This window comes from Salmo salar, chromosome ssa06 (assembly GCF_905237065.1).
Source record: "Salmo salar chromosome ssa06, Ssal_v3.1, whole genome shotgun sequence".
NCBI classification, from domain to species: domain Eukaryota; kingdom Metazoa; phylum Chordata; class Actinopteri; order Salmoniformes; family Salmonidae; genus Salmo; species Salmo salar.
Window position 1 is genome coordinate 34,124,629 of NC_059447.1, and position 18,400 is coordinate 34,143,028.

An 18,400-nucleotide genomic window follows, 5' to 3' on the forward strand; every position below is an offset into this window, starting at 1 on the left:
CTACTGGGAGGAGCTGATGAAATACCCTCTGGCTCCTCATGGGTCCAGTAGGGCCTCTTCATGCTGGTTGATGATATCTCTTTATGGGGAATTTCCGTATCCCTTAACCTTCCTCATATTCAGTTTCTCACCCCCCTCCGCTCCTCTCAGAGCTCAATGAGCTCCATTCATTCTACTACTTGACCTCAATTGGCTGTTGTCTGCTGTCCAGCCGCCAGGGAACACTTTCTCATCTTTAGCTTCAGTGGAAAATGTTGTAAATATTGTCAGCTCAACACACATCCACCACACTGCCACGGTCTCTCTGCCATGGCTGAGACTGAGTAACGTGGATAAAGTGGGTATAAAATAGTTGTTATACTATGTAATCTGTTCAGATGGCGTTTCCTATCTTCACACTGCTACAATATGTGATCTCTGCTTCCTGTTTATATGAGTCTTTGCATCTGATCCATTGAAGTATTTAGTGATATCACAGCTAACTGTGTTTTGTATAGGTACTGGATGCTCTGCACACACTGTCAGGCACACACACGCGCACAGACACAGACTCACATACAGACGACAGGTGCACACACACACATACGCACGCACACACAGGACAGGGTCCCATATTGCTGTGGGAGCTACATTACTCAGAGGGTATTGAAGGTCTCTTTGCTGCTAGATTATGGTCCACAATAAAAGCACCCCCTTACTCCGCTTTGCCATCCCTCACACATATTTAATGTGAGGTGATATTTGAGGTACAAGGTGTTCTGTGTCATGTGAAATATGGAGGTCTATATGTGAGGTGTGATGTATGACATGGAAGGTGAAAAGAATTGAATGAGGAACGAAGTGATATATATATATATATATATATATATATTACTGCTCAAAAAAATAAAGGGAACACTTAAACAACACAATGTAACTCCAAGTCAATCACACTTCTGTGAAATCAAACTGTCCACTTAGGAAGCAACACTGATTGACAATAAATGTCACATGCTGTTGTGCAAATGGAATAGACAACAGGTGGAAATTATAGGCAATTAGCAAGACACCCCCAATAAAGGAGTGGTTCTGCAGGTGGTGACCACAGACCACTTCTCAGTTCCTATGCTTCCTGGCTGATGTTTTGGTCACTTTTGAATGCTGGCGGTGCTTTCACTCTAGTGGTAGCATGAGACGGAGTCTACAACCCACACAAGTGGCTCAGGTAGTGCAGCTCATCCAGGATGGCAAATCAATGCGAGCTGTGGCAAGAAAGTTTGCTGTGTCTGTCAGCGTAGTGTCCAGAGCATGGAGGCGCTACCAGGAGACAGGCCAGTACATCAGGAGACGTGGAGGAGGTCGTAGGAGGGCAACAACCCAGCAGCAGGACCGCTACCTCCGCCTTTGTGCAAGGAGGAGCAGGAGGAGCACTGCCAGAGCCCTGCAAAATGACCTCCAGCAGGCCACAAATGTGCATGTGTCTGCTCAAACGGTCAGAAACAGACTCCATGAGGGTGGTATGAGGGCCCGACGTCCACAGGTGGGGGTTGTGCTTACAGCCCAACACCGTGCAGGACGTTTGGCATTTGCCAGAGAACACCAAGATTGGCAAATTCGCCACTGGCGCCCTGTGCTCTTCACAGATGAAAGCAGGTTCACACTGAGCACATGTGACAGACGTGACAGAGTCTGGAGACGCCGTGGAGAACGTTCTGCTGCCTGAAACATCCTCCAGCATGACCGGTTTGGCGGTGGGTCAGTCATGGTGTGGGGTGGCATTTCTTTGGGGGGCCGCACAGCCCTCCATGTGCTCGCCAGAGGTAGCCTGACTGCCATTAGGTACCGAGATGAGATCCTCAGACCCCTTGTGAGACCATATGCTGGTGCGGTTGGCCCTGGGTTCCTCCTAATGCAAGACAATGCTAGACCTCATGTGGCTGGAGTGTGTCAGCAGTTCCTGCAAGAGGAAGGCATTGATGCTATGGACTGGCCTGCCCATTCCCCAGACCTGAATCCAATTGAGCACATCTGGGACATCATGTCTCGCTCCGTCCACCAACGCCACGTTGCACCACAGACTGTCCAGGAGTTGGCGGATGCTTTAGTCCAGGTCTGGGAGGAGATCCCTCAGGAGACCATCCGCCACCTCATCAGGAGCATGCCCAGGCATTGTAGGGAGGTCATACAGGCACGTGGAGGCCACACACACTACTGAGCCTCATTTTGACTTGTTTTAAGGACATTACATCAAAATTGCATCAGCCTGTAGTGTGGTTTTCCACTTTAATTTTGAGTGTGACTCCAAATCCAGACCTCCATGGGTTGATAAATTGGATTTCCATTGATTATTTTTGTGTGATTTTGTTGTCAGCACATTCAACTATGTAAAGAAAAAAGTATTTAATAAGATTATTTCATTCATTCAGATCTAGGATGTGTTATTTTAGTGTTCCCTTAATTTTTTTGAGCAGTGTGTGTGTGTGTGTGTGTGTGTGTGTGTGTGTGTGTGTATATATATATATATATATATGCTATATACCTTGTGGTATTCAGTACAGTTGTAGTATTCAGTACAGTTGTAGTGGGATGTGTGGAATCATAATGTGCAATATGTGAGGTAGCAGTGAGTGAGTGCAGAAGATGTGACAGTGTGGTCTGACTGAGACCCAACCATTTTAGCTCCCCTGTCCCCGTCCCCTCCCCAGCGGTGTGTCACAGACACAGTGATTTAGACTGAGCCAGGACCTGCTCTTTTATTTAGACTCACACCTCATCAGCCCGTTTCCATGGAAACCAATCAGCTGGATTAATTTTCTGTCTTTCTTCTGCCTCCTTTCATCCACTACCTACCCTATTATGCAGGCTATAACATCTCTCTCTCCCCTGAAAGTCATAGATATTTATTAGATACCTCCTTCCGTCTCTTATATCTGAATTTCAACATCAATAGCGCTTATACAGGTCAGTTTCTCTCAGCACTCTGTTGATACAAAAGATGCATGGAAATGCCATTGTCAGAACACTGACATGCTTTTAGGAAATAATCCACTGTGTGTATAAGTAATCAGGTGTAGCAGAGAACTCAGCTTTGGGGTTGTAAAGGCCACATTAACATAAACAGTTATCCAGACCAATGGAGGAGGAAATACAAAGGCCCCTCCATGCCCCTCTGATGGCTTTGGATGTACTGCTATTGGACAGCCGGTGTCATGTGATTGGGGTGTGTGGTGCGTCTTGTAACCTAATATTGATGTGTCCTGTCCACACAGGACCATGTATGGGTTGTTACAGATTCAGTTTATGAAGTGTGGGAATGTGTTTTGTATAATGGCTGCAGCTGCAATGTGGAAGCAGGAATAACCTAGCCGACTAGTTGGAAACATCACCTTCAATGAACAAAAACTTAAACCATAAAGAAATAGTCAAATAATAGGATCTACACACACTCTACTCTAACATTTAAAAAGCAACGAAAACTGATTTATTCTCAATGTTTCAAATGTTTTATTTGGATGTGAAAATGACCCGTTCTGTTATACATTATGTGCTTTCCCCTCTTATAGAACATGTCCCACTTTTCTCAGCCACTGTTATGGACTGAATGGTTGAGTCAGAATCATTGTGACGTTGGAGATTTCCGTGACTGCAGGGGTGTTTAATGTCTTTGGCATGAGCAGTACTCATAATGAGCAGTACTCCTATTTGTGTTTGTGTGTGGGCACCATCTCTCTCCACATGCAGTGTGATGGACCATTTCCCTCGGCGTTCCATGCATGGACTCTATACCCACAAGAGGGCACTGTTGATGTACTGTTAAGGCTTTCAGAGCTGCTTTTAGAAGCTTGGTAACACTGTTTCATCGTGGTTTTGTGTCTAACCAATGTGTCTTTAATATTCTGCTAATGTTGTATTTAGCCAATCAAGCTCAGTTTTGTTGTGTTGGTTTATTCACAGTAAGGACATGGAATGGTAATGGTGACAATTTACGGTAGTGAATATTCCACATCTGTTAATTTGAAAACGAGTTGCCTTAATTTTCATATAATTTTTATTAATGTTCAGGAGAACACACACACACACACACACAGCCTCATTAACACTTGAAATAGGTGAAAAAAACACTTTTCCTTCTCTTTTGCTTCCTCCGTCTCTAAAAATAACCCCAGTGTGTGATGGTGGGTAACACTTGTGTGATCACACCTGTCGGAGAGAGTCTTTCAAGTGAAGTGCACAAAGAACACACACACACATTTTTTTAGAGTGCTGTGATCAGCTGGAGCCCTAAGACACAAAGAAAAACTGACTTTTCCTTTGGTTGCCATCTGGTAAATGTCCATTAAAGAGCTGCCCCTGCTTTATGTTTTGGCCTCTGAATCAATGCAGGGAGAATGCGCTCAGCCCAGCCAGCCCGCCCAGCCAGCCAGCTCAGCCCAGCCAGCCCGCCCAGCCAGCCCGCCCAGCCAGCCAGCCCAGCTTGAGCACAATGTTTTCAGCAGCTCTGCACTGTGGAAGGGAAAGTAGTTCAAGTTAAATAATGAGAGAAGCATGAATGACTGGTGAGAAGACTTTGAGATTCAGAGGTCCCTATTTCAGAAGTATTTGGACAAATTAATTGTTGGTTTTGCTTTTGTTTCATATTATGTTGTACCCAATAGAAGTGAATGTTTCATGGAATGAATTGTGAATAATGATGAGTGAGAAAGGTACAGAGGCATAAATATCATGCCCTCCAAAAACGTTGTATTGGGGCCTTTGTGCCTCTAACTTTCTTTTCATCATTATTCATGATTCATTTCTGATTATCCGTAATCATGGTAGCATCCACATTAATGTAGAAGTGGTCGGAAAAACAAATATTCTATTCTTATTTAGAATAAAAGTGACTCCAAATTGGCACAATACATTTACCATTAATTTCTATTGGGCAGAAAATGATCTGAAACCCAACCAAAACAAACAGCAAATGCATCCAACAAGTGTGTCGTAACAAGCTTGATGTAACCATTGTTTGCTGGGAATATGGGACCAAACACTAAACTTTTGACTACCTTAATACACATATACAGTGCATTGGTCAAGTATTCAGACTCCTTGACTTTTTCCACATTTTGTTACATTACAGCCTTATTCTAAAATTGATTAAATTTGTTTCTTTCCTCATCAATCAACACACAATACCCCATAACAACAAAGTGAAAACAGGTTTAATTTTTTTTGCTAATTTATTACAAATGTAAATAAGGTATGTGTTTTTAATAAGTATTCAGACCCTTTGCTACGAAACTCGAAATTGAGCTCGGGTGCATCCTGTTTCCATTGAACGTCCTTGAGATGTTTCTACATCTTGATTGGAGTCCACCTGTGGTAAATTCAATTAATTGGACATGATTTGGAAAGGCACACACCTGTCTATGTAAGGTCCCACAGTTGACAGGCATGTTAGAGCAAAAACCAGGCCATGAGGTCAAAGGAATTGTCCGTAGAGCTCTGAGACAGGATTGTGTCGAGGCACAGATCTGGGGAAGGGTACCAAAAATGTCTGCAGCATTGAAAGTCCCCAAGAACACAGTGGCCTCATCACTCTTAAATGGAAGAAGTTTGGAACCACCAAAACTCTTCCTAGAGCTGGCTGCCCGGCCAAACTGAGCAATCGGGAGAGAAGGGCCTTTGTCAAGGAGGTGACCAAGAACTCAATGGTCATTCTGACCGAGCTTCAGAGGTCCCCTGTGAATATGGGAGAAACTACCAGAAGGACAACCATCTCTGCAGCACTGCACCAATCAGGCCTTTATGGTAGAGTGGCCAGACGGAAGCCAAAGGCACATGACAGCCCACTTGGAGTTTGCCAAAAGGCACTTAAAGGACTCTAAGAAGCAAGATTCTCTGGTCTGATGAAACCAAGATTGAACTCTTTGGCCTAATGTCAAACGTCACGTCTGGAGGAAACCTGGCATCATCCCTACGGTGAAGCATGGTGGTGGCAGCATCATGCTGTAGGTATGTTTTTCAGCGGCAGGGACTGGGAGACTAGTCAGGATCGAGGGAAATATGAACAGAGGAAAGTACAGAGAGATCCTTGATTAAAAACCTGCTCCAGAGCAAAGGTTCACCTTCTAACAAGACAATGACTCTAAACACACAGCCAAGAGTGGCTTCGGGACAAGTCTCTGAATGTCCTTGAGTGGCCCAGCCAGAGCCCGGACTTGAACCTGATCGAACATCTCTGGAGAGATCTGAAAATAGCTGTGCAACCTTACAGAGCTTGAGTGGATCTGCAGAGAAGAATGGGAGAAACTCCTCAAATACAGGTGTGCCAAGCTTGTAGCATCATACCCCAAGAAGACTCAAGGCTGTAATCACTGCAAAACGTGCTTCAACAAAGTACAGAGTAAAGGGTCTGAATACTTATGTAAATGTCATATTTCAGTTTATTTCTAATAAATTCTAAAAACCTGTTTTTGCTTTGTCATTATGGGGTATTGTGTGTAGATTGATTGAGGGGGGGGGAAAAACAATTTAATCAATTTTAGAATAAGGCTGTAACGTAACAACATTTGGAAAAAGTCAAGGGGTCTAAATACTTTAGGAATGCACTGTAAGTGAATTTGTCAAAATACTTATGACACCTTCAAATTTTTATTTGACCTTTATTTAACTAGGCAAGTCAGTTAAGAACAAATTCTTATTTACAATTACTGTCACGTCCTGACCTTAGCTGTTATTTTCTATGGTAGAGTAGGTCAGGGTGTGACGGGGGTTTTCTAGTTTGGTTTTTCTATGTTGTCAGGTTCTAGTTTTGTATTTCTATGTTGGGTTTTGTTTGGGATGATCTCCAATTAGAGGCAGCTGGTCCTCGTTGTCTCTAATTGGAGATCATACTTAAGTAGGGGTTTTTACCACCTGGGTTTGTGGGAGATGGTCTTTTGAGTTAGTGTATGTTTCACCTCTGCGTCACGGTTTGTTGTTTTGTTATTCAGTTTATTTATATGTATTGCATAGTTTCACAGTGAAAATAAAATGTGGAACGACACACACGCTGCACTTTGGTCCGCTCCTTCCTACGACAACCGTGACAATGACAGCCCAACCCGGACTACGCTGGGCCAATTGTGCGCCGCCCTATGGGACTCCCAATCACGGCCGGATGTGATACAACCTGGATCCGAACCAGGGATTGTAGTGATGCTCTTGCGCTGAGATGCAGTGCCTTAGACCGCTGCGCTACTTGGGTGCCTGAAGTGATTTTATTTCTAAACGGTAAAACATATACAGTACCAGTCAAAAGTTTGGATACACCTACTCATTCAAGGGTTTCTTTATTTTTACTATTTTCTACATTGTAGAATAATAGTGAAGACATCAAAACTATAAAATAACATGCATGGAATCATTTAGTAACTAAAAAAGTGTTAAAGAAATAAAAATATATTTTAGATTCTTCAAAGTAGATAAAAATGAGCTGGCGCACACCCAGCATAATAGTTTGTGGAGGTGCTAACTAACGGCAAACTCTTTAAGTAGCCACTCTTTGCCTTGACAGATATGCACACTCTTGGCATTCTCTCAACCAGCTTCATGAGGTAGTCGCCTGGAATGCTTTTCCAACAGTCTTGGAGTTCCCACATATGCTGAGCACTTCTTGGCTGCTTTTCCTTCACTCTGCGGTCCAACTCATCCAAACCATCTCAATTGGGTTGAGGTCGGGTGATTGTGGAGGCTAGGTCATCTGATGCTGCACTCCATCACTCTCCTTCTTGGTCAAATAGCCCTTACACAGCCTGGAGGTGCACTAAGTGCAAACCAGATGGTATGGCGTATCTATCAGATTGACAACTTTTTCTATTTACACAAGCCTTTGATGTGGTGTGGCCAAAGCCACATTCCTGCTTCATGTGTGAGTGTAGCTATTAGCATACTGTTAATGTCATAGTATATGGACAAACAAAATGAGGATAGCAATTCAAACTATACAGGACCTTCTCATCTAAACCATATTGCACATAGTGTTGCAGACTTGATTAATGCAATGATTCACGAATTATAAAGTTAGTGAGGGAGATATGTCTCCAGCTTCAGTGATTTTTGCAATTCGTTCCAGTCATTGGCAGCAGAGAACTGGAAGGAAAGGCGGCCATAGAGGAGTTGGCTTTGGGGGTGACCAGTGAAATATACCTGCTGGAGCGCGTGCTATGGGTGGGTGCTGTTATGGTGACCAGTGAGCTAAGGCGGGCTTTACCTAGAAAATACTTATAGATGACCTGGAGCCAGTGGGTTTGGCGACGAATATGAAGCGAGAGCCAGCCAACGAGAGCGTACAGGTTGCAGTGGTGGGTAGAATATGGGGCTTTGGTGACAAAACGGATGGCACTGTGATAGCAAATTGGATGTAGTCTGAGTAGGGTGTTGGAGGCTATTTTGTAAATGACATCGCCGAAGTCAAGGATCGGCAGGATAGTCAGTTTTACGAGGGTATGTTTGGCAGCATGAGTGAAGGAGGCTTTGTTGCGAAATAGGAAGCCAATTCTAGATTTAATTTTGGATTGGAGATGCTTAATGTGAGTCTGGAAGGAGAGTTTACAGTCTAACCAGACACCTAGGTATTTGTAGTTGTCCACATATTGTAAGTCAGAACCGTCCAGAATAGTGATGCTAGTCGGGTGGGCAGGTGTGGGTAACGACCGGTTGAAGAGCATGCATTTAGTTTTACTAGCATTTAGGAGCAGTTGGAGGCCACGGAAGGAGAGTTGTACGGCATTGAAGCTTGTCTGGAGGTTTGTTAACACAGTGTCCGAAGAAGGGGCCAGAAGTATACAGAATTGTGTCGTCTGCCAAGTGGATCAGAGAATCACCAGCAGCAAGAGCGACCTCATTGATACATACAGAGAAGAGAGTCGGCCCGAGAATTGAACCCTGTGGCACCCCCATAGACTGCCAGAGGTCCGGACAACAGGCCCTCCGATTTGACACACTGAACTCTATCTGAGAAGTAGTTGGTGAACCAGGCGAGGCAGTCATTTGAGAAACCAAGGCTGTCGAGTCTGCCGATAAGAATGTGGTGATTGACAGAGTCGAAAGCCTTGGCCAGGTCAATGAAGACAGTTGCACAGTACTGTCTTTTATCGATGGCAGTTATGATATCGTTTAGGACCTTGAGCGTGGCTGAGGTGCACCCATGACCAGCTCTGAAACCAGATTGCATAGCGGAGAAGGTACGGTGGGATTCGAAATGGTCGGTGATCTGTTTAACTTTGCTTTCGAAGACCTTTAGAGAGGCAGGATAGATATAGGTCTCTAAACAGTTTGGGTCTAGAGTGTCTCCCCCTTTGAAGAGAGGGATGACCGCGGCAGCTTTCCAATCTTTAGGGATCTCAGACGATACGAAAGAGAAGTGGGTGATTGATGTCGCTGATTGACAGCTGGCTACAATCTTCTGTGAATGTGGTCTCTTAGAATCACTTTGTCAAAGTTCCTCATCCTTTTAGTGTTTCATTTATAATACCCCCCATCCTTTTAGTGTTTCATTTATAATACCCCCCATCCTTTTAGTGTTTCATTTATAATACCTTATTTGGGATTAAATGTGTTTCAAAACATAGAATATGTGGAAACACCTTAAGCAGTTGGCTGCACAACTTTCTGCACTCCCCTTTCTCACGCAGTAGATTTCCATACACCCAGTTCTAATATGGTTAATATGTCTCAGGATATTTCAACATTTCAAGTTAGAACCCAACACCGTAGACTGCAGATTTTACTGCTATTCATGTGTAATTTCATATTTATAAAGGACCTGCAATGTAAAGATTGTATAAAGGACCTGCAATGTAAAGATTGTATAAGCCTTCATTTGCAGGTGAGTGTGTCTACACTCGTAAGAAGCAGGTACTGTATGTGCTGTAGCAGTAATGTATGTGTAATCAGTGTAATGTGGGTACAGGGTCTCCTCCCTGGTCCCACACTATGCAGGGTTGTGGATCTGACTGAATATTTACACCCAGTGATTCAGGCCCCCCTGTGTGTTGGTCTGTTTGCCAGCCATTATAACCCAGTTTACAGCCCCACCTATCCTCACATAGTGTACAACAGAGACATCACTGGGACAAAGGACAAGGGGGGGACATCAGAGGCTAAGATAAGAGTTACATGGAAAATAAAGAGTGTTTGGGAGAGGGAGTGAAGATTTGAAAACCAGAAACAGAGAGAAAGAGATATTTCAAGAAGGAGCCCTAGAGATGTTTTCTGGAGGACGATCTAAGCTCAGCTCACATCTGTCTTTTGTACCCATTCTACTCTCCCCCTCCTCCACTCTTTCACACAGATCGGTCATCTCGCTCTTACTCTCTCTCGCTCTTACTCTCTCTCGCTCTTACGCTCTCTCGCTCTAACTCTCTCTCGCTCTAACTCTATCTCTCTCTCTTTTTCTCACACACACACACACACACACACACACACACACACACACACACACACACACACACACACACATACATACAGTCCTGAAAGCATGCCAAACTACCAACCTCTCCATGCTACAGTACCTCTCATATGCCAGTTTCACTCTCCTCCCTCTCTCTTCACTCACCCCTTCTCAACCTTTCTCTTTTCCTGTCCCCTCCACTCCCCCGCCATCCCGTCCTCTCTTTCCTCCCTCCATCCTTGTATACCTCTTCCTCTGCTTTCCTTTCTTCCTCCCACCACTGGGATCTGTACAGCCCCAACAATGCACAGAGACATACTTCTTGTTAATTTACTCTCCCATCCCTCCTCATCCATTTATTTTTCCTCCTCCATCTCCGTTATTTTGCTCTCTCTCATGCTCTCTCATGCTCTCTCTCATGCTCTCTCTCATGCTCTCTCTCATGCTCTCTCTCATGCTCTCTCTCATGCTCTCTCTCATGCTCTCTCTCATGCTCTCTCTCATGCTCTCTCTCATGCTCTCTCTCATGCTCTCTCTCATGCTCTCTCTCATGCTCTCTCTCATGCTCTCTCTCATGCTCTCTCTCTCATGCTCTCTCTCTCATGCTCTCTCTCTCTCTCATGCTCTCTCTCTCTCTCATGCTCTCTCTCTCTCTCATGCTCTCTCTCTCTCTCATGCTCTCTCTCTCTCTCTCATGCTCTCTCTCTCTCTCTCTCATGCTCTCTCTCTCTCTCTCTCATGCTCTCTCTCTCTCTCTCTCTCATGCTCTCTCTCTCTCTCATGCTCTCTCTCTCTCTCATGCTCTCTCTCTCTCTCATGCTCTCTCTCTCTCTCATGCTCTCTCTCTCTCTCTCTCATGCTCTCTCTCTCTCTCTCTCATGCTCTCTCTCTCTCTCATGCTCTCTCTCTCTCTCATGCGCTCTCTCTCTCTCATGCGCTCTCTCTCTCTCATGCGCTCTCTCTCGCTGTCTCTCTCTCTCTCTCGCTGTTGCTCAATTCAAGGGGCTTTATTGGCATGGGAAACATGTTACATTGCCAAAGCAAGTGAGGTAGATAATATACAAAAGTGAAATGAACAATAAAAATGAACATACAGAAGTTTCAAAAGAATAAAGACATTACAAATGCCATATTATGTGTATATATACAGTGTTGTAACAATGTACAAATGGTTAAAGTACACAAGGGAAAATAAATAAGCATAAATATGGGTTGTATTTACAATGGTGTTTGTTCTTCACTGGTTGCCCTTTTCTTGTGGAAACAGGTCACAAATCTTGCTGCTGTGATGGCACACTGTGGAATTTCATCCAGTAGATATGGGAGTTTATCAAAATTGGGTTTGTTTTCGAATTCTTTGTGGATCTGTGTAATCTGAGGGAAATATGTGTCTCTAATATGGTCATACATTGGGCAGGAGGTTAGGAAGTGCAGCTCAGTTTCCACCTCATTTTGTGGGTGGTGTGCACATAGCCTGTCTTCTCTTGAGAGCTATGTCTGCCTACGGCGGCCTTTCTCAATAGCAAGGCTATGCTCACTGAGTCTGTACATAGTCAAAGCTTTCCCTAAGTTTGGGTCAGTCACAGTGGTCAGGTATTCTACCACTGTGTACTCTGTTTAGGGCCAAATAGCATTCTAGTTTGCTCTGTTTTTTGTTAATTCTTTCCAATGTGTCAAGTAATTATCTTTTTGTTTTCTCATGATTTGGTTGGTCTAATTGTGCTGCTGTCCTGGGGTTCATCTCTCTGTAGGTCATGGCTTTGTTATGGAAGGTTTGGGAATCACTTCCTTTTAGGTGGTTGTAGAATTTATATCTATCTATCTCTATCTCTATCTCTCTCAGCTGCTGGCTGGCAGAATGAGCAAAAAATACTATCTCTAATGTTGCTAGCTATTCAACATGTGAGTCTGATGGATCTTATGAAAGAGAGAAAGGATTGAAGAAAATTAAGAGTATATTTTTCTTCAATCAATCTCCATTCCAGACTCACGAATCTCCCATTCAGCTCACCTGTTTGTCTGGCACAGGCCTGAGATCAGGATTAGACCACAGCCCTGCCAACTCTACTGTAGTCTGTAGCTGAGCTATAATTAACACTGACCTGCTGTCAGCTGCATGGATGGCAACATCTACCTAGGAGAGATTTGGTTGTTGACACACAATAAGAGTGTAGTAAGTTGTATGTAATGAGGGCAGCACCAACTCCTTAGACTGAGGATGCCAGTGACAACCGTCTCTGTGTTGTTGCATCATGTCTTATAGTGTGAAGGGCAGGAGTGATCTCTCTTCTCCACATGCATTGGTCAGTACCCTGGAGAGGGGTGTGTGTTTTTAAAGGTTACACAACGTCCATTTGAGCCCCCCATCCCAGCCCACTTTACAGTCAGTTACAGAGGAGCCTCACAGCTCAACATGTGATTCAGCACACACACACACACACACACACACACACACACACACACACACACACACACACACACACACACACACTTGTATGCACATAGGGTAAGGTAAGCAAGTTGAAGGGAATTTTCTTTAATCTACACACTTAGTGAATCATCTGTTATTGTGCCATCTACCCTCACCGTTGGACCTGGTCCTCAGTGAATGTTATTTTTGTGACTGTGGAGGGTGGAGAGGGGGGGAGAGAGGGGACTTCTGCTGCTACCAGTCCTGCACCTGTTCCCTGGATTCCCCCCTCTCTCCCCATGTCTCCTGTCATGTCTGGGCGGTTCAGTGTAGCGTGTGTGATGGCAGTAGAGTGGAAGGCTGTCGGGGGCTCTTAATGGACAGCATGTGTTTGACGTGGGCCCTTGTGCCCAGCTCTCCATCTGAACCCGCCCACCCCACCCCACACAAAACTGCTCTTTCAGAGTACACTGCTTTAGCAGCACCAAGGGACATGGCTGTTCCTCCTGAGAAAAACATACTGTACGTTGAGACAAAGATATGTACAAATATTTCAGCTGACCCTGTGTTAGAGTATGGTGGTCAGTGGTAGTGAGCATCGCGCTACACAGTCTTGTCCACTCAGCATGGAAGTCCATCTGCAAAGTTGTCCTCTCAGTGGGGGGTGAGGTCTGTCAGCAGAGCTTGGAGTGATGGAGTAAGGTTAGACCGTGTACTGTAAGATGGAGGGAGCGAATGCATCATACATGGAGGCAGAGAAAAGCACTTTGAAAAGCAAACTGCATCTCTACAGATGTAGGATCTTAATTTGCTCATTCTTTTGTTGCTGAGAATTTTTCTGCCCAGTAGGAAATGCAAACTTCCAAAGTGTATTTGAGTTTTAAAAAGGCTTCTAAAGTTTGTCATTTCCACTTAGAGAAAATAAATTCTGACATTTCTGACGAAAAATGTATCAACCCCTACAAAAATGTCCACATAATGATTCACATTTTCTGTTGCTGCAGGATTATTTTCCTGCTGCAGAAAACTGGCTCAAATTAGATCCTACATCTGTAATTAGAGGTCGACCGATTAATCGGAATGGCTGATTTAATTAGGGCCGATTTCAAGGTTTCATAACAATCGGTAATCGGTATTTTTGGCCACCTATTTATATATATATATTTTTTTTACACCTTTATTTAACTAGGCAAGTCAGATTAAGAACACATTCTTATTTTCAATGACAGCCTAGGAACGGGGGTTAACTGCCTTGTTCAGGGGGGGATTCGTTTTTGCAACCTTCTGGTTACTAGTCTAACGCTCTAACCACCTGCCTTACATTGCACTCCACAAGGAGCCTGCATGGCAGGCTGACTACCTGTTACGCGAGGGCAGCAAGAAGCCAAGGTAAGTTGCTAGCTAGCATTAAACTTATCTTATAAAAAACTATCAATCTTAACAATCACTAGTTAACTACACATGGTTGATGATATTACTAGTTTATCTAACGTGTCCTGCGTTGCATATAATCGATGCGGTGCCTGTTAATTTCTCATCGAATCACAGCCTACTTCGACAAACGGGTGATTTAACAAGCGCATTTGCGAAAAAAGCACTGTCGTTGCACCAATGTACCTAACCATAAACATCAATGCCTTTCTTTAAAATCAATACACAAGTATATATTTTTAAACCTGCATATTTAGTTAATATTGCCTGCTAACATGAAATTGTGTCACTGCTCTTGCGTTCATTGCCTGGCTCGTTGCGAACTAATTTGCCAGAATTTTAATTATGACATACCATTGAAGGATGTGCAACGTAACAGGAATATTTAGACTTAGGGATGCCACCCGTTAGATGAAATACAGAACGGTTCTGTATTTCACTGAAAAAATAAACGTTTTGTTTTCGAGATTATAGTTTCCGGATTCAACCATATTAATGACCTAAGGCTCGTATTTCTGTGTGTTTTATTATATTATAATTAAGTCTATGATTTGATAGAGCAGTCTGACTGAGCGGTGGTAGGCACCAGCAGGCTCGTAAGCATTCATTCAAACAGCACTTTCGTGCGTTTTGCCAGCAGCTCTTCGCAATGCATTGCTCTGTTTATGACTTCAAGCCTGTCAACTCCCAAGATTAGGCTGGTGTAACCAATGTGAAATGGCTAGCTAGTTAGCGGGTGCGCACTAATAGCGTTTCAAACTTCACTCGCTCTGAGACTTGGAGTAGTTGTTCCCCTTGCTCTACATGGGTAACGCTGCTTCGAGGGTGGCTGTTGTCGATGTGTTCCTGGTTCGAGCCCAGGTAGGAGCGAGGAGAGGGACGGAAGCTGTACTGTTACACTGGCAATACTAAAGTGCCTATAAGAACATTCAATAGTCAAAGGTATATGAATTACAAATTGTATAGAGAGAAATAGTCCTATAATAACTACAACCTAAAACTTCTTACCTGGGAATATTGAAGACTCATGTTAAAAGGAACCACCAGCTTTCATATGTTCCCATGTTCTGAGCAAGGCACTTAAATGTTAGCTTTCTTACATGGCACATATTGCACTTTTACTTTCTTCTCCAACACTTTTTTTGCATTATTTAAACCAAATTGAACATGTTTCATTATTTATTTGAGGCTAAATTGATTTTATTTATGTATACTGCTCAAAAAAATAAAGGGAACACTTAAACAACACAATGTAACTCCAAGTCAATCACACTTCTGTGAAATCAAACTGTCCACTTAGGAAGCAACACTGATTGACAATAAATTTCACATGCTGTTGTGCAAATGGAATAGACAACAGGTGGAAATTATAGGCAATTAGCAAGACACCTCCAATAAAGGAGTGGTTCTGCAGGTGGGGATCACAGACCACTTCTCAGTTCCTATGCTTCCTGGCTGATGTTTTGGTCACTTTTGAATGCTGGCGGTGCTTTCACTCTAGTGGTAGCATAAGACGGAGTCTACAACCCACACAAGTGGCTCAGGTAGTGCAGCTCATCCAGGATGGCACATCAATGCGAACTGTGGCAAGAAGGTTTGCTGTGTCTGTCAGCGTAGTGTCCAGAGCATGGAGGCGCTACCAGGAGACAGGCCAGTACATCAGGAGACATGGAGGAGGCCGTAGGAGGGCAACAACCCAGCAGCAGGACCGCTACCTCCACCTTTGTGCAAGGAGGAGCACTGCCAGAGCCCTGCAAAATGACCTCCAGCAGGCCACAAATGTGCATGTGTCTGCTCAAACGGTCAGAAACAGACTCCATGAGGCTGGTATGAGGGCCCAACATCCACAGGTGGGGGTTGTGCTTACAGCCCAACACCGTGCAGGACGTTTGGCATTTGCCAGAGAACACCAAGATTGGCAAATTCGCCACTGGCGCCCTGTGCTCTTCACAGATGAAAGCAGGTTCACACTGAGCACATGTGACAGACGTGACAGTCTGGAGACGCCGTGGAGAACGTTCTGCTGCCTGCAACATCCTCCAGCATGACCGGTTTGGTGGTGGGTCAGTCATGGTGTGGGGTGGCATTTCTTTGGGGGGCCGCACAGCCCTCCATGTGCTCGCCAGAGGTAGCCTGACTGCCATTAGGTACCGAGATGAGATCCTCAGACCCCTTGTGAGACCATATGCTGGTGCGGTTGGCCCTGGGTTCCTCCTAATGCAAGACAATGCTAGACCTCATGTGGCTGGAGTGTGTCAGCAGTTCCTGCAAGAGGAAGACATTGATGCTATGGACTGGCCCGCCCGTTCCCCAGACCTGAATCCAATTGAGCACATCTGGGACATCATGTCTCACTCAATCCACCAATGCCACATTGCATCACAGACTGTCCAGGAGTTGGCGGATGCTTTAGTCCAGGTCTGGGAGGAGATCCCTCAGGAGACCATCCGCCACCTCATCAGGAGCATGTCCAGGCGTTGTAGGGAGGTCATACAGGCACGTGGAGGCCACACACACTACTGAGCCTCATTTTCACTTGCTTTAAGGACATTACATCAAAGTTGGATCAGCCTGTAGTGTGTTTTTCCACTTTAATTTTGAGTGTGACTCCAAATCCAGACCTCCATGGGTTGATAAATTGGATTTCCATTGATTATTTTTGTGTGATTTTGTTGTCAGCACATTCAACTATGTAAAGATAAAAGTATTTAATAAGATTAGTTCATTCATTCAGATCTAGGATGTGTTATTTTAGTGTTCCCTTTATTTTTTTGAGCAGTGTATTATATTAAGTTAAAATAAGTTTTCATTCAGTATTGTTGTAATTGTCAATATTACAAATAAATTCCAAAAAATCGGCCAATTTAATCGGTAGCGGCTTTTTTGGTCCTCCAATTATCGGTATCAGCATGGAAAAATCATAATCGGTCGACCTCTATCTCTAATCCCCCATAACATTCATAAAACATCATAACATACATGACAGGTTGTTTACAGGCCTGCTTACACATGAATGGCAGGCACACAGGTCAGGAATAGTATATTATGTACTCTTTAGGGAGATACACTGAGTGTACAAAACATTAGGAACACCTGCTCTTTCCATGACATACTGTAGACTGACCAGGTGAATCCAGGTGAAAGCTATGATCCCTTATCGATGCCACTTGTTAAACCCACTTTAAATCAGTGTAGATGAAGGGGAGGAGACAGGCTAAAGAATTATTTATTTTTTTAAGCCTTGAGACATGGATTGTGTATGTGTGCCATTCAGAGGGTGAATGGGCAAGACAAAATATTTAAGTTCCTTTGAACGGGGTATGGTAATAGGTGCCAGGTGCACCAGTTTGAGTGTGTCAAGAACTGCAGTGCTGCTGGGTTTTTCACGCTTCACCGTTTCTCGTGTGTACCAGAATGGTCCACCACCCAAATAATATCCAGCCAACTTTACACAACTGTGGGAAGCACAACTTGCTGTCAAAATGGCCAGTATCCCTGTGGAACCCTTTCAACACCTTGTAGAGTCCATGGCCCAACGAATCAAGGCTTTCGGAGGGCAAAAGGAGGTGCGACTCAGTATTAGTAAGGTGTTCCTAATGTTTTGTACATTGTGTTAACAATGTGCCCTTACCAATCCAGTCTTGATCTGAGTTCTTGTATCATTATTATTATAGGGAACATGGATTACAATAATTTTTTTCATGAAAGGGACAAAAGAAAAGATTTAGGATTACACCCAAGGATTAGGATTGGGATGTGGAGTTACGATTATGATAAATGTTTTATCTGGAAGCTTGGGGTGAGAGTGATGGAGTATTCCATGAGTTGAGTGGTGTAGTCTAAATGGTATCTTCAAGAAATGTGTCTTTCTGTTCTGTCCTGAACACAGATGTACAGCTATGAAATATTGACCAGAGTTAAAGCATTCTATGTTAGAGAACAGCTGGGAAAATACGAGTGGAGGAGACGTGGAGAACAATAAACCCTGAGGGGAGACTGAGGGGAGAAAGAGCATTTTAGGAGGTGAATCAGGGGGTTGAGAGAGGGGAAAGTAAAGGTTAAGATTTGAGGAAGATGAAGAAAGACAGGACATAAAATGGGACATGTTGAAAGGAATATATATACACACACAATATGAAATTCCTAACTTCATACTTAAGCAA

The 18,400-nt window shown here is 43.9% G+C and overlaps 1 protein-coding gene across 3 annotated transcripts in view; it reads left to right on the top strand.

Moving 5' to 3' along the window:
• LOC106607084 (phospholipid phosphatase-related protein type 5) overlaps window positions 1–18,400 on the top strand; it is a 68,082-nt gene that overhangs the window by 5,708 nt on the left and 43,974 nt on the right. The gene's annotated exons all lie outside the window — the stretch shown is intronic.